Here is a 12,241-nt window from a genome sequence, read left to right as displayed (position 1 = left end):
CCAACCATAAACCAAAACATTTCTAACCCCATGCCCCCTCCCTTCCCTTCCCACCCCTCTGCCTTATCTAGAGTTTGTCTAATCCTCCCATGCTCCCCCTCCCAACCCCATTATGAATCAGCCTCCTTATATCAGAAAAAACATTTGGCATTTGGTTTTTTGGGATTGGCTAACTTCACTTACCTGCAAATGCCAAGATTTTATTCTCTTTTATTACTTAGTAATAATTCATTGTGTATATATACCACATTTTCTTTATCCATTCATTGATCGCTGTGTCCCTGTAGTATGTGTTTTTTAAGTCCTTTGGGTATAAACCGAGAAGTGGGATAGCTGGGTCAAACTAAAAAGAACATTTAAAAAAAAAAAAATAGTTGTCATCCCCAACAGCTACCACAGCATTTCTACTTTTTCTCATCTGTGGTACCAAAACCGGAGTGAGGGCAGTGAGTACTGGCTTTGCCATTTAGATTATATGGCAGAGATTTTTTTCATGAATTGAATGAACTAAGTGATATGGATCTAAGTAGTAAGAATCTCCAAGATTTTAAGAAGTGTGTATTGCATATATGCTTTAAATGTGATTTGCTAAAAATTACAACTCTTTAAACTTCCAAAAATTTTAAAAAGTATGCCAAAAATCTAATAGAAATAGTGGTTTTTGCCTGTTTCTGTCAAATAAATATCATCTACTTTCTCCCAAGTGGCTGATTTCTTGATATTATTTGTAGATTTTTCCTTCTTAGGTAATTCATTGCAGTTTCTTAAAAGTCTGTTTCCATGCCCTTTTTTTTGCCTGAAAAACTTCTTTTGTTTGCTGTTTAAGTCCCTCATGTGGGAAGAGGGTTGATGAGCAGAGGGGAGGTCTAAATTGTCTTTATATCAACTTATTTTCCTGCAAACTTCTCTATTTCTCTAGGGGAAATGGCTCAGGCATAGTGGTACCTTTCTTTTCATCTAGTTACTTAGATTTGGCTTTTCTTCCCTTAACTAAGTCATTTGTCATTCTTTTACTCTCCAGGATAATAAATATATTTGTGGTTTAAGGTTACAGTTGTCTCATGTTTCATTGAAGATAGAATTCATGTTATTATTTATTGTTATTGAGTTTTGAGACACACTTTTTTACTATGCATACTTGAAATTGGAAGTCCTCGTGTTGTTCTTTCAGTCACAGTGTCTCTCCAGCATTTCAGAATGAAGGATATAGACTGGACCATCACGATCCCAACAGGAGAGAATCATATTAGTTCAAGACGTACCATCTTGATAAATTCTCTGTATGTACTTTAATCTCCACCTTCTCAAATTTTACTTTAAGTTTATACTTCAGAATTTGAATATTATTGAATATTAATATAGAGGTTTATTTTAGTTATCATCTGTCTCAAAGATGGAAAGATGAAATCACTTGGTGCTTATTAGCTACTTATTATAGTTAGTACTGACCACCTTTTCTTATGTCAGGCCAACAAAAATATTTGCTAAAATTGCAAAAGGTGGTTTTCTAAAGTTTATAATGGAAAATAACTGCCTTTTGACAGGTTTCTTTTGGGATGCATGATTCAGAATATCAAGAAATAAAGCCCTGTGTGCTAGTGCATGCTTGTAATCCCAACTACTCAGGAGGATCTCAAGCTTGAGGCCAGCCTCAGCAATTTAGTGAGACCCTGTCTCAAAATAGAAATTATAAAAGGGAAGTGAGGTGTAGCTCAGTGTTAGAACATTTGCCTAGGATGGGTAAGATCCTGAGTTTAATCCCCAGTACCAAAGGAAAAAAAAAAAAGAAAAAAACCAAGAGATGAGGAAGTTTCCAAAGTCAGTTTTCTTGAAACAATTACTAAACTTGGATTTCTGTGTGTAATGGCTAGATTAGGCCCTATTAATCCTTGGTTTTTAAGAGACACTAAGGAGACTGGGCTCAAGGTTGGAGGTGTATGCTTTGGCCTAATTTTAATTATCCTAAATTATTCTATAGCTACCATCTTTTTCTTTTCTTTTGGAATTGACCCTCCAGCCCTTTTGATTTTTGAGACAGTCTTGCTAAGTTTCTGGCCTTGAACTTGTGATCCTCCTGCTTCAGCTTCCTGAGTCTTAAGAGATTACGGGAGTGTACCACTATACCTGGCCTTGAAGTTACCACCTTTACAGTAGTTTTAAACCATCTGATTTTCTGCTGTAAATATGTATTTACTGTGTTCTGTGCTAAAAGTGATATTTCCTATTATGTATCCAAGAATCTTAGAAACTCTGGGAACTAGTTATATAGTACTAATCCTTGGCCCTAGTCTCCAGAAATTGATTCAGTTTGTATGGAGTGGGCCACAGATTTTGCAGTTTTCTGATGTTATTAATCGTTGGTTTTGAGAACCATTAATCTAGAAGTTATATGGGGGAAATCCTTGTTTAGTGATCTTTTCTGGAAAATTACATCTTAAAACTTTGTCTCTTGACATTTTGAATCATACTGTCCTTGATTTTTTTTATTCTAGTTGACAGAAAGCCAGGTTTTTGGGTCTTTAACTTCCTAACATTATATTGGGGTCAGTGTTGAAGCTGGTTGGATTTCAGTCAGCAGAGTTAAGACCAATAAATAAGGAGCTATCATAGGGACACATTATTGATGAAGTAGAAAAGTAGAAAAGTGGGTGCTAGCTGGCTTCAAAGAGTATGGTACCTACCAGTTTATTTTGTGACTTTGGTAACTACACCTGGATACAGAAAAGGCTGGTCTTGGAATGACTGATTTAAACTGTCAAGCAGGTCAGTTCTCACTAATACAGGAAACTTAAGTTATCAAGGTGATCTCTGTGTGATGTTAAAACCAGATTAATGCAGACTGAGTTTTATTGACTTCTAAGTGTTTCATAGCTAATATCCTTCTACTTTTTTTCCCTAATTAAGGAATAATTGAAAATTGGGTCAAATTGCCAGTGATTTTTTTATCATTAATACATAGTGAAAATACACATGTACTATGTTGTGATAATGTGAAAAGGAGACTACTTAAATTGTACCTTATATACAGTTATTATTGATTTGTTTTTCTTAAATAATCTATGGGTGCCATTAAATCCTTTAAGAGAATATAATACAAATTAGAAAATCTTCTCAAACACAAGGACTTGTCATCTGGCATACTATTTTTAGATTGTCATAGATTAACCTACTGCTGACTATTTGATGGTCTGGAAGGAAGAAAGAAGCTAATTTGGACTAGATTAGTATGTTTTACACTGTTAAAGCATTCCCTGATTTATTTTACAAATTAAAGGTGGATAAAACTTGGTAATTTGATTTTCACCTAGGTGATTGAATTTCTTGTAGTTGATATGCAGGGGTTTCAGGGTTTGTTTTTGTGATGTGGATAAATGCAAGCAAGTATTAATCTGTTATATAAGCATTTGAATGCCTAGAACACCTGTTCTAAGCAGGTGTGCCAGAAACTAGAAATACTGTACAATGATGAGCAAGACAGATGGCTCCTAAATTTAGTGTTATTAAATTGTAATAGGCTGAATTAACATGGCTTAATTTCAGCCAGGGAAGTGACTTGTGTATTAACATGTGATTTTTTTTTTTTAAGTGTTCAGTTTTCTCCACATGAACCTATCCCACTTCTAACAGTATTTACTGATTGTTAACTAGGAAAAAAAGTCAGTTTGATGATGGTTGGAAACAACTTTTTTAGAACTAAACATGGAATTTAAGACACATCAGTTATTCAGTTTTAACATTTTTATTAGATAAATGATAACACTTTATTTGAATATTCGAAGTTCTAAATAGTAAGGGAGAAGAAAAGACCTAACTTAGACTGATTTTGTATCCTTCAATACTGCACATAATAAGTAATGACTGTGCTTATCCTCAGTATTGTTGTAGCAATATTGATAAACCTATTATGTTGATAGAATTGAGAAAAATTGCTTAAGTTGAAAGGACATTCTTTTTAAAATAGCTATTATTTTGAGCATTTTAATTTTTGGTTAACAAGTAAAACATTTTAAAAGTACTATATTTTTCTTAATTTTAATTTTTAAAAAAATATAATTGGGCTGGGTTGTAGCTCAGTGGTAGATGAGTATATCATTTTTAATTATTTTCAGTTTCCTGAAGTCTCTTAGCCTCAAATTTCCCAATTTACTAAGTTAATCTTTATATTTTATATTTTATTCTTAAATATTAGCAACTAAACTTTTTTGAAAAGAAGGAACTCCTACCCCCACTAGGGATTGAACCCAGGGATGCTCTACTACTGAACTACATCCTCAGATCTTTTTACTTTCTTTTTGAGACAGGGTCTTGCTTGGTTGCTAAGGCTGCCTCAAACTCATGATCCTCATGCCTCAGCCTCCAGAGTCACTGGGTTTTATAGGCTATGCCACTATATCTGGCAAGAAAGACATTTTTAATGTGGATGTTTTTACCAGAGAAATTAAATTCCTTAGGAACATGAATTATTTTGTGATATAAATTTAATGAATGAGCAAGGAAATTGCATCTGAAATATGGGGAAGCTGCTTTCTTTCTCATTTCAAAGAATTCAGAAACTTTCAGAAGTGATTCCTAATTGAAGGAATAAGCTATGTTGCCTTTATTTGGAAGATAAGATGCATTTTGTTGGACTGCAATAGACTGCTTAATGTCAGTTATACTTTAAAGTCTAGGATTTGCAAATCATGTTCAGTAGAACTTGTCAGAATTATAAGCTCTCTGACCCCCAACTTTAGTGATGAGCTGTGTTTGGTGATATGCACCTGAGAACTCTCCAGGCTGAGTTTGAGGCTAGCCTGGGCAATATCACAAGACTCTAGTTTCTTAAAAAAAGAAAGAAAAAATGGTGATGAACATGTGTAAGTTAGAATTCATGTTTTATGTTTATTATGGACTAATAATAAGTGCCAGTTGTGGCACACACTTATAATCCCAGTGATTTGGGAGGCTGAGACAGGAAGATCGCAGGCAGTCTTGAGGCCAGCCTTGAAAATTTAGTGAGACCTTGTCACATAAAAAAAATTAAGAAAAAAAAAAAAAGGCTGGTGATGTCACTCAGTGGTAAAGCACTCCTGGGTTTGAGTCCCTGAACAGAAGGAAGGAAGAAAACAAACCATTTTAGTATTTAAAATATAATCCAAGTTGATCTTGTTCAGGATATGAAATCATTTTCAAGATATTAAAATAATATAAAAAGTGGATAAAGAGCTGGACATGGTGGTACACATTTTGTAATCCTAGCAGCTTTGGAGGCCAAGGCAGGAGGATCACAAATTCAAGGCCAACTTGGGCAATTTAGCAAAACCTTGTCTTAAAAAATCAAAGCAGCGGAGGTTATAGCTCAGTGATAGAAGGTATACTTAGCAAGCATGATGGCCCTGGGTTCAATCCCCAGTGTGGGGTGGGGGTGGGGGGTGTACGTAGAGAAAAGGTAAAAAAAAAAAAAAAGGGGGGGGGATGCTTCTTTTTTAGCTAAATGAGGACAATTATTTAGAAAATTAAAACAGCGGAGGTTATAGCTCAGCGATAGAAGGTATATTAGCAAGCATGATGGCCCTGGGCTCAATCCCCAAAGTGTGGAGGATTAGGAGAGCTGTGTCCATAGAACCAATGAGGAAGAGGATAAGAAGGAATGGACAACTTATTTGCCATTAATAAAAACATTTAAACATCTGGAAAGATAAAACAATCTTTACCCAGCATAGGCTTAGGTGTCTATGCTTATAAATTTAGAATAATAGTTTGAATCAAATGACTTTTGACTGCTCCTATACTATTTTGGTCTTTTAAAATCAGCTTTGAGGAAAAGTATGCAATTTTAGTTTTGGCTTGCATGGTTTTCTAACAACCGTAGTCATGTAAAACATTTTCATTGCCTCAGAAAGTTTCCTTGTAATTACTTTGGAATAAATCCCATCTTCCTACTCTGGTTCCAGTCTGTGGTCCCTGATCTGCTGTCTTGTCATAGTTGTGTTTTTGTAATGTTTTATGTAAATAGAAACATACATTATATAGTCTTTTGTTTCCTTTTGCTTTCATTTAATGTAATAATTTGGAGATTAACCCATGATGTGTTCAACACATTCCTTTTTATTGCTGATATTATTCCATGTATGGCTATATCATTATTTGTTTGCCCATTTACCTTTTGATGTATATTTGGGTTTCTAGTTCTTGCTATTACAAATGAAGTCATTTTGAACATTTCTGTACAAGTCTTGCTTCCTTCCTTCCTTCCTTTCTTTCTTTCACTAAGGATTGAACCCAGGACTCAGATGTGCTAGGTGTGTGCTCTACCACTTGAGCCACATCCCCAGCCCCTCTGGAGCCTTTTTCTATGTTTCTATACTATCTCCTTTATTCTCAGGAATAGGAGTTAATGCCATTTAAGGTAAGGGAAATATAGAAGAAGCTGCAGATCAAAATTTGGGATTTGCTAGATGTTCAGCTATATGACAATGTTTTTTTTTTAATTTTACTGTTTTAAAATTTATTTAATGATATGAAGAGTAATTAGACCATGTTAATTTGACTAATAATGAAAGCCTAAGCTGTATTTGCTGACTCTTGTGTAGATGTTGTAATTGCCTTGGGCAGTACAGGTATAAAAATCAATTCAGAAGATAAGCTCCTTGTCTTCCTAAATATATTATGTATGTATACACACCTGTGTGTTCTATATTTCTTAAATTTTGTATTTTAGGTTTAACTTGACCTAGATTTGGGGGTTGAATTGGTCAAGTTTCATTCAGTATAAGGTTTTTTGTTTGTTTGGTTGGCTGTTTTCCAGCATTGGGGATTGAACCCACTGAGCTACATCCCCAACCCTTTTTAACTTTTATTTTGAGACAGGGCCTCAGCCTCCTGAGTGTCTGGGATTTTAGGAATGAGCCACCATGTCCAGTAGTATGAGTTATTCTTTTATTACAACATCATCTACCTGCAGCAATCAGAGAATTGCAGTTTAACTTTTGTGAGAAAAATTTGCAAAGCAAATGGTTCTGGCAGGGGTTAAGAGTGAACAACATACTACCTGAGAAAATGGACAATAAGGCAGGGATTGGGATTGGAATAAAACAGTTTGCTTGTTTTGTAATTGGGCATTCTACAAGAACCTATTAAAATGCCTTCTTTAATCAAGGCAGTGTTCGATACTGTGGATTTATAAAGATTAATCCGACAGAGATTCTACCTGAAAGAAGGACACAGCTCAGCAATTAAGCTCACAGCCTAGAATTAGCTAAAGTACCAGCAAATGTAGAATCATAGTTTGCTGTCTTTCATCAGGTTTCAGCAATCTATCCAAATTAATATAGGAAGCTAAAATTCATCCCATTCTTCCCAGGTCACATTTTCCCAGCCCTGACTCCTCCTTAACCTCTCTCCTCCTCTGTCACATTTTACTTTTTTCCAATGTGAATTTTTTTGTGAGAATTTTCTAGTAGAGTGCTTTTTGGGCCTCTCAATGAGTTAAAAAATATATTTAAAAAATTGAGTGTTAGCATAAGATTTGACCGTAGCTGTGCCCACAGTGTCACAAAGATGGACTCTTAGGTGAGATAATAGGAAGAAGAGAAGATAAATTAAAAAGTGGAAGAAAATGTTTTAACCATTGGAATAGAAGGATAACTCCAAATTGTGCGATGTGTGGCCATGAGAATTTTCTCGTTTCTTGCATGTTTTCTTTTGTATTCTCTTCTCCCACTTGCCCACCCCACTTTGATGCTGGTAATTGAACCCAGGACCTCTTACATGCTAAGCAAATACTGTACCACTGAGCTATACCCCAGCCCCTCCCTCCCTCTTTTAATTCTACTCTTCTGTTTTTGCCACTGAAATATTTGTGTATTATCCATGTATGTTAGTCTCTCAATGATTAACATTCTGTTATCTTGTCTTTCTTTTCCAGGTGCTCTGTAATGAATGTGTGCTTCCACAACTTTTTATTGGCAGGATAGACTTTTGTTTAGGGTGAGAGGTTTGTTGTAATATTTTCTGTGTTCATTATTGATTACTCATTAGCTCTTGCTTTGTTCTGCATTGCTACCTGGCATAACCAGAAATTAACTTAATTTGGAGTTTTCAGCAAGGAGACACATTCCCCTACTCTATTCCCAATTAAAATGGGGCGGGGGGAGGAGTGCTCTGGTGGAGAAGCTTGTTTTTTTAACAGTGTAGTTTTGAGAAGGTTGCAATAATGTGATAAGGTTGGGAGGCAGACATTGATCTAACTCAGACTGGTGAGTCACACCTGTCATCAGTGGAATGTAGACATATTAGATGTTTTAAACCAGACTACCATTTCTTCTTATTCATTGACTAGATAATCATAAATAGGTTTATACTTCTGTTAGATGACAGTTTGAATGTGGATATAAGATAGGAAATTTGGTTTTGTTATTGTTAGATATTCAGAATATTTGAAAATATTGGGTTCGAATATTTTTCAGGTTTTATTTTGAAGTAGTTTAAGTTATAGAAAGTTATAATAATAATATAAATAATTGCTACATACCAGAGTAAGATGCACCATTGTTGACATTTTACCATTTGTTCTGTCATTCACTGTCAGATTGTTTTTTTCTGAACCATTTGAGAATAAGTTACACGCATCATATCCCTTTACTATGTAAAAGTAATACTCCAATTTTAGATTTTTTCATATTAATGAAAAAGATTAAACTTTATTAATTAAAGCATTAGATCAGTGTTACATTCTGAACAAAGCAGTAACAAAGTGCAATACAAGCTAAAGTTAGTTAAATGTAATCCTCAAGAAAAATGCAAATACCAATAGTTAAAATGTACTCCTCAAGAAAATATTTTTCCCCCCAGTGCTGGGGATGGAACCAAGGGCCTCTGCATGATAGGTAGTCAACAAACAGATTCTAAGAACAAGGACATTCTCTTATACAACAATATTATCTTATCAAATTAAGGAAATGTAAACTGATGTTATCCAGTGAGGATTTCACTAGTTTTCCCAATAATGTTATTTAATAAAACTTTTTTTCAGTCCAACTTGGGATCATTCATTGCTTTTAGTTGTCACATCTCTTTACTGTTCTTTAATCAGGAATATTTCCTCAGTCTTTCTGGGTTTTTAATGACATTGACACTTTTAAAGAGAGTGATAAACCACTTATTTGTAGAATTTCCTCAATTTGGTTTCATCAATGTGTTCATGACTAAATTTAGGAAATGTAGTTCTGACAGGAATATTACGTTTTAAGTGTGTGCTTCTCACTGTATCCTATTAGGAGGCACATTTCCTCTTGTCTCATTATCAGTTAATACTAAATTTGATCTGGTCAATGTGATATCTGCAAGTTCCTCCACTTAAAAGTTATTTTTCTTTTTGTAATCAGTAATTTGTGGAGAGGTACTTTGAGACTTGACATTTATCAATCCTCATCAAACTTTGATCCACAAAGTATTTAACACACTTTGGTAATTTTGCCTGAATCAGTTATTACTCTGATGGTATTAATTCAGATATTCCATTGCACAAGCTTCATAGTACTATAGGCAGTAACCTGTTCCTTTTGTTGTATTCCTTATCATTAGGAAGTATTGAGTATTTAACCAGAATACATTATTTTGGGTTTGTTTGACAGCTTTATTGAGATACAATTCAGATAGCTCATGTAAGTTCCTTTGTTTGTTTATTTATTTGTTTATTTAGCACTGCAAATTAAACTCAGGGGTGCTCGTCCACTGAGCTACAATTCCAGCACTTTTTATTTTTTATTTTGACACCAGGTATCCCTAAGTTGCCCAGGATAACATCATACTTGCTGTCCTCCTGCCTCAACTTCCCAAGTAGCTGGGATTACAGGTGTGCATCATCATGCCTGGCTATAATTCCGTTGAGAACTCTTGTGGCATGTGAAATAAACCAGCTTTTCTTTTCCTTCTTTAACATCTCTTTAAAATATGTCCCTTTGCCTTTTCTCTATATCACTCATATTGCATGAAGTTGTTTTTAATAAGAGATGGCTTTTCTGAATTTATAACCATTCTGTTATAAAACACTCAGTTATCAGTTTCATATTTAGCATCTGATACCCTATTCCACATACTAATTCTAGATGTGATTTGATCTATCAATACAACAGATCACTATTTGCCTGTAATCTAGCTTGATGCTAAAGTGTGCAGGTTTTAAAGATACATAGATCTGGCCAGGTCCCAACTATGTCACTTAACTAGCTCTGTGAACAAACTCTTCACAGTTTGATAATCTGTAAAGAGTTGGTAATTATACCAACTGCTTTTTAGGTGGAGTAAGGATTAAGTGTTCATGTAATTCTTTATATGAAAGATATTATATCAAGTTAACAACTTTTATGAGATGTTGAGTTCTTAAATCTTTTGTTTATATTTGCACAGTTTGAGTAGATTATAAAGAAATGTTTGTTATTTTGAATAAACTCTAAAACATTTGGTTACTTTTATAGCACAGCACATGTGTAGTATTTTCAGCATTCAATAATACTTTTTAATTATTGAAATTAGATTGTTTAGATGCTATTTTTCCTGGTGTTTTTTTAAACCATGTTGCTAGTATAAACAGTACATTTACTATGTTCACAAAATCTTAAAGCTTTTCCCAAAATTTACTATAGAAATTAAGGTCAATATAAACACACATATAGAAGTCAATGTACATGTAGGGGAAAAGATATTATATGGTTTTTCTAGGACATTTTTATTGAAGTATACATGTATCTCCTAAAGTTTACTTACAATTGTAGGGAAAAATACAGGTGAAAAAGAAAAACTGTTGAAACATCTAAGACGAAAATTCTCCTTGTCTGTAGCTTTCTGATGCAGTTAATTTTGCACTAAAGTTTACATATAGTAATAGTGCTAAAATATTATTTAAAAATTAAATTGGCTAAGAATATAAACATTAAGGCTATTAAGAATAACCCATGACAAATTTTTAAATGGCATCTCATTTTTATTGGGGAGTATAACTTAAAAAAAAAAGTGAATTCTTTAAGTTAATTAAAATCATTTTACAGTTTACTTTGGAAGTATGGACTATCATTGTGACTGTATAATATGTATTTGTTAATGGCAAAGAGAAATTATTTACTTGTGTATTTAGTTATTTGTTTGGTACTGGAAATTAAACCCAGGAGTGTTTTAATCACTGAATTACATTCCCAGCCCTTTTTATTTTTTATTTTGAGAAGGTCTCACTAAGTTACTTAGGGCCCCCTTAGTTGCTAAAGCTGGCCTCAAACTTACGATCCTTCTGCCTCAGCCTCCTGAGTTGCTGGAATTACTGGCATGTACCACCACACCAGGCTAGAAATAAAGATTTTTATCCTATTGATACTTAAATGTATTTTGTGTATGTGGTTCTGGGGATTGAACATGCTAAGCAAATGTTCTACCATTGAGCTTCGTCCCTAACCCTTACTTCCTAGTATTTAAATCTTTGGGGGTTTTTTTTGTTTATGATTTATTTTGAAAGTTCAGTTTGATTAGGATAAATATTTCTTATGGAAATGTTTATTTTTAGAGAACCCTTCTACCACTTGATTAATCTGAAGCAATAATAGTACTATAGAAATTTGAATTTGTGGGGAAACGTACTTTTATAAAGCTTTATGGTAGATATGAAAAATATAGCTTCTTCTGTTAGGAGATATAATAGGGTTATACTTGGGACACTGAGACACTCTACTATTTATAAAGGTGTTATTAATTTTGTTGCTAATTATTCTTAAAAAAAACTAGCTAAGGTTTAGGAAAATAGAAAAATGTCTAGTTTTACTTTGTGTGCAAATGATTATAAGAAAAGCTCCTTGCCTACCAACCCTGTGGCTGGATATAAAAAAAAAATCCATGGGTTAAAGTTATATTTGTTACATTTTTACATTAGTGTCAAATACCAAATGGAATGTTTTATTTTTTCATTTTAACTCATCCATTTTTATATAGCTTTAATAATGAAAGCACTCCTTAAGATTTTAGATGATTAAAATGTGGTACCTGATAAATTTCAACTGTCTCAATTCTGTTTCATGTTAAATGTGTTACAGGAATGAATCTGAAGTCTGCTGCAGTAAAACACTGAAGGCTTTAAAATGTTTTCTTGCATAAAACTCAAACTTTAAGTAGCTGCTTATGAGAATAGGGAAGGCAGGAAGCTAATGTCTGTCTCAAGATACAGGACAGCTGTTTGCTCATCAACCTCAACTGTGTGAGTAGAGAATTAAGCCTGTAA

General features: G+C 33.9%; 1 protein-coding gene across 13 annotated transcripts in view; it reads left to right on the top strand.

Moving 5' to 3' along the window:
- Positions 1-12,241, top strand: part of Zfand6 (zinc finger AN1-type containing 6) — a 61,205-nt gene that overhangs the window by 13,760 nt on the left and 35,204 nt on the right. For 2 of the 13 annotated variants that reach the window (XM_048793372.1, XM_048793373.1), the window contains exons 1-2: positions 7,917-7,968; positions 12,057-12,217. The exons of 4 other annotated variants lie outside the window; for them this stretch is intronic. The gene's annotated coding sequence lies outside the window, so the exon portion shown is untranslated. Of the gene's footprint in view, positions 1-7,900; positions 7,969-12,056; positions 12,218-12,241 lie in introns of those variants that run through there. 7 more of the 13 variants (XM_048793370.1, XM_048793378.1, XM_015480343.2 and 4 more) reach the window with 6 other exon arrangements.

The sequence above is a fragment of the Marmota marmota genome, unplaced genomic scaffold, assembly GCF_001458135.2.
Source record: "Marmota marmota marmota unplaced genomic scaffold, marMar, whole genome shotgun sequence".
NCBI classification, from domain to species: domain Eukaryota; kingdom Metazoa; phylum Chordata; class Mammalia; order Rodentia; family Sciuridae; genus Marmota; species Marmota marmota.
Note: the sequence above shows the minus strand (reverse complement) of the source record. Positions and strands in the feature narration are given on the sequence as shown.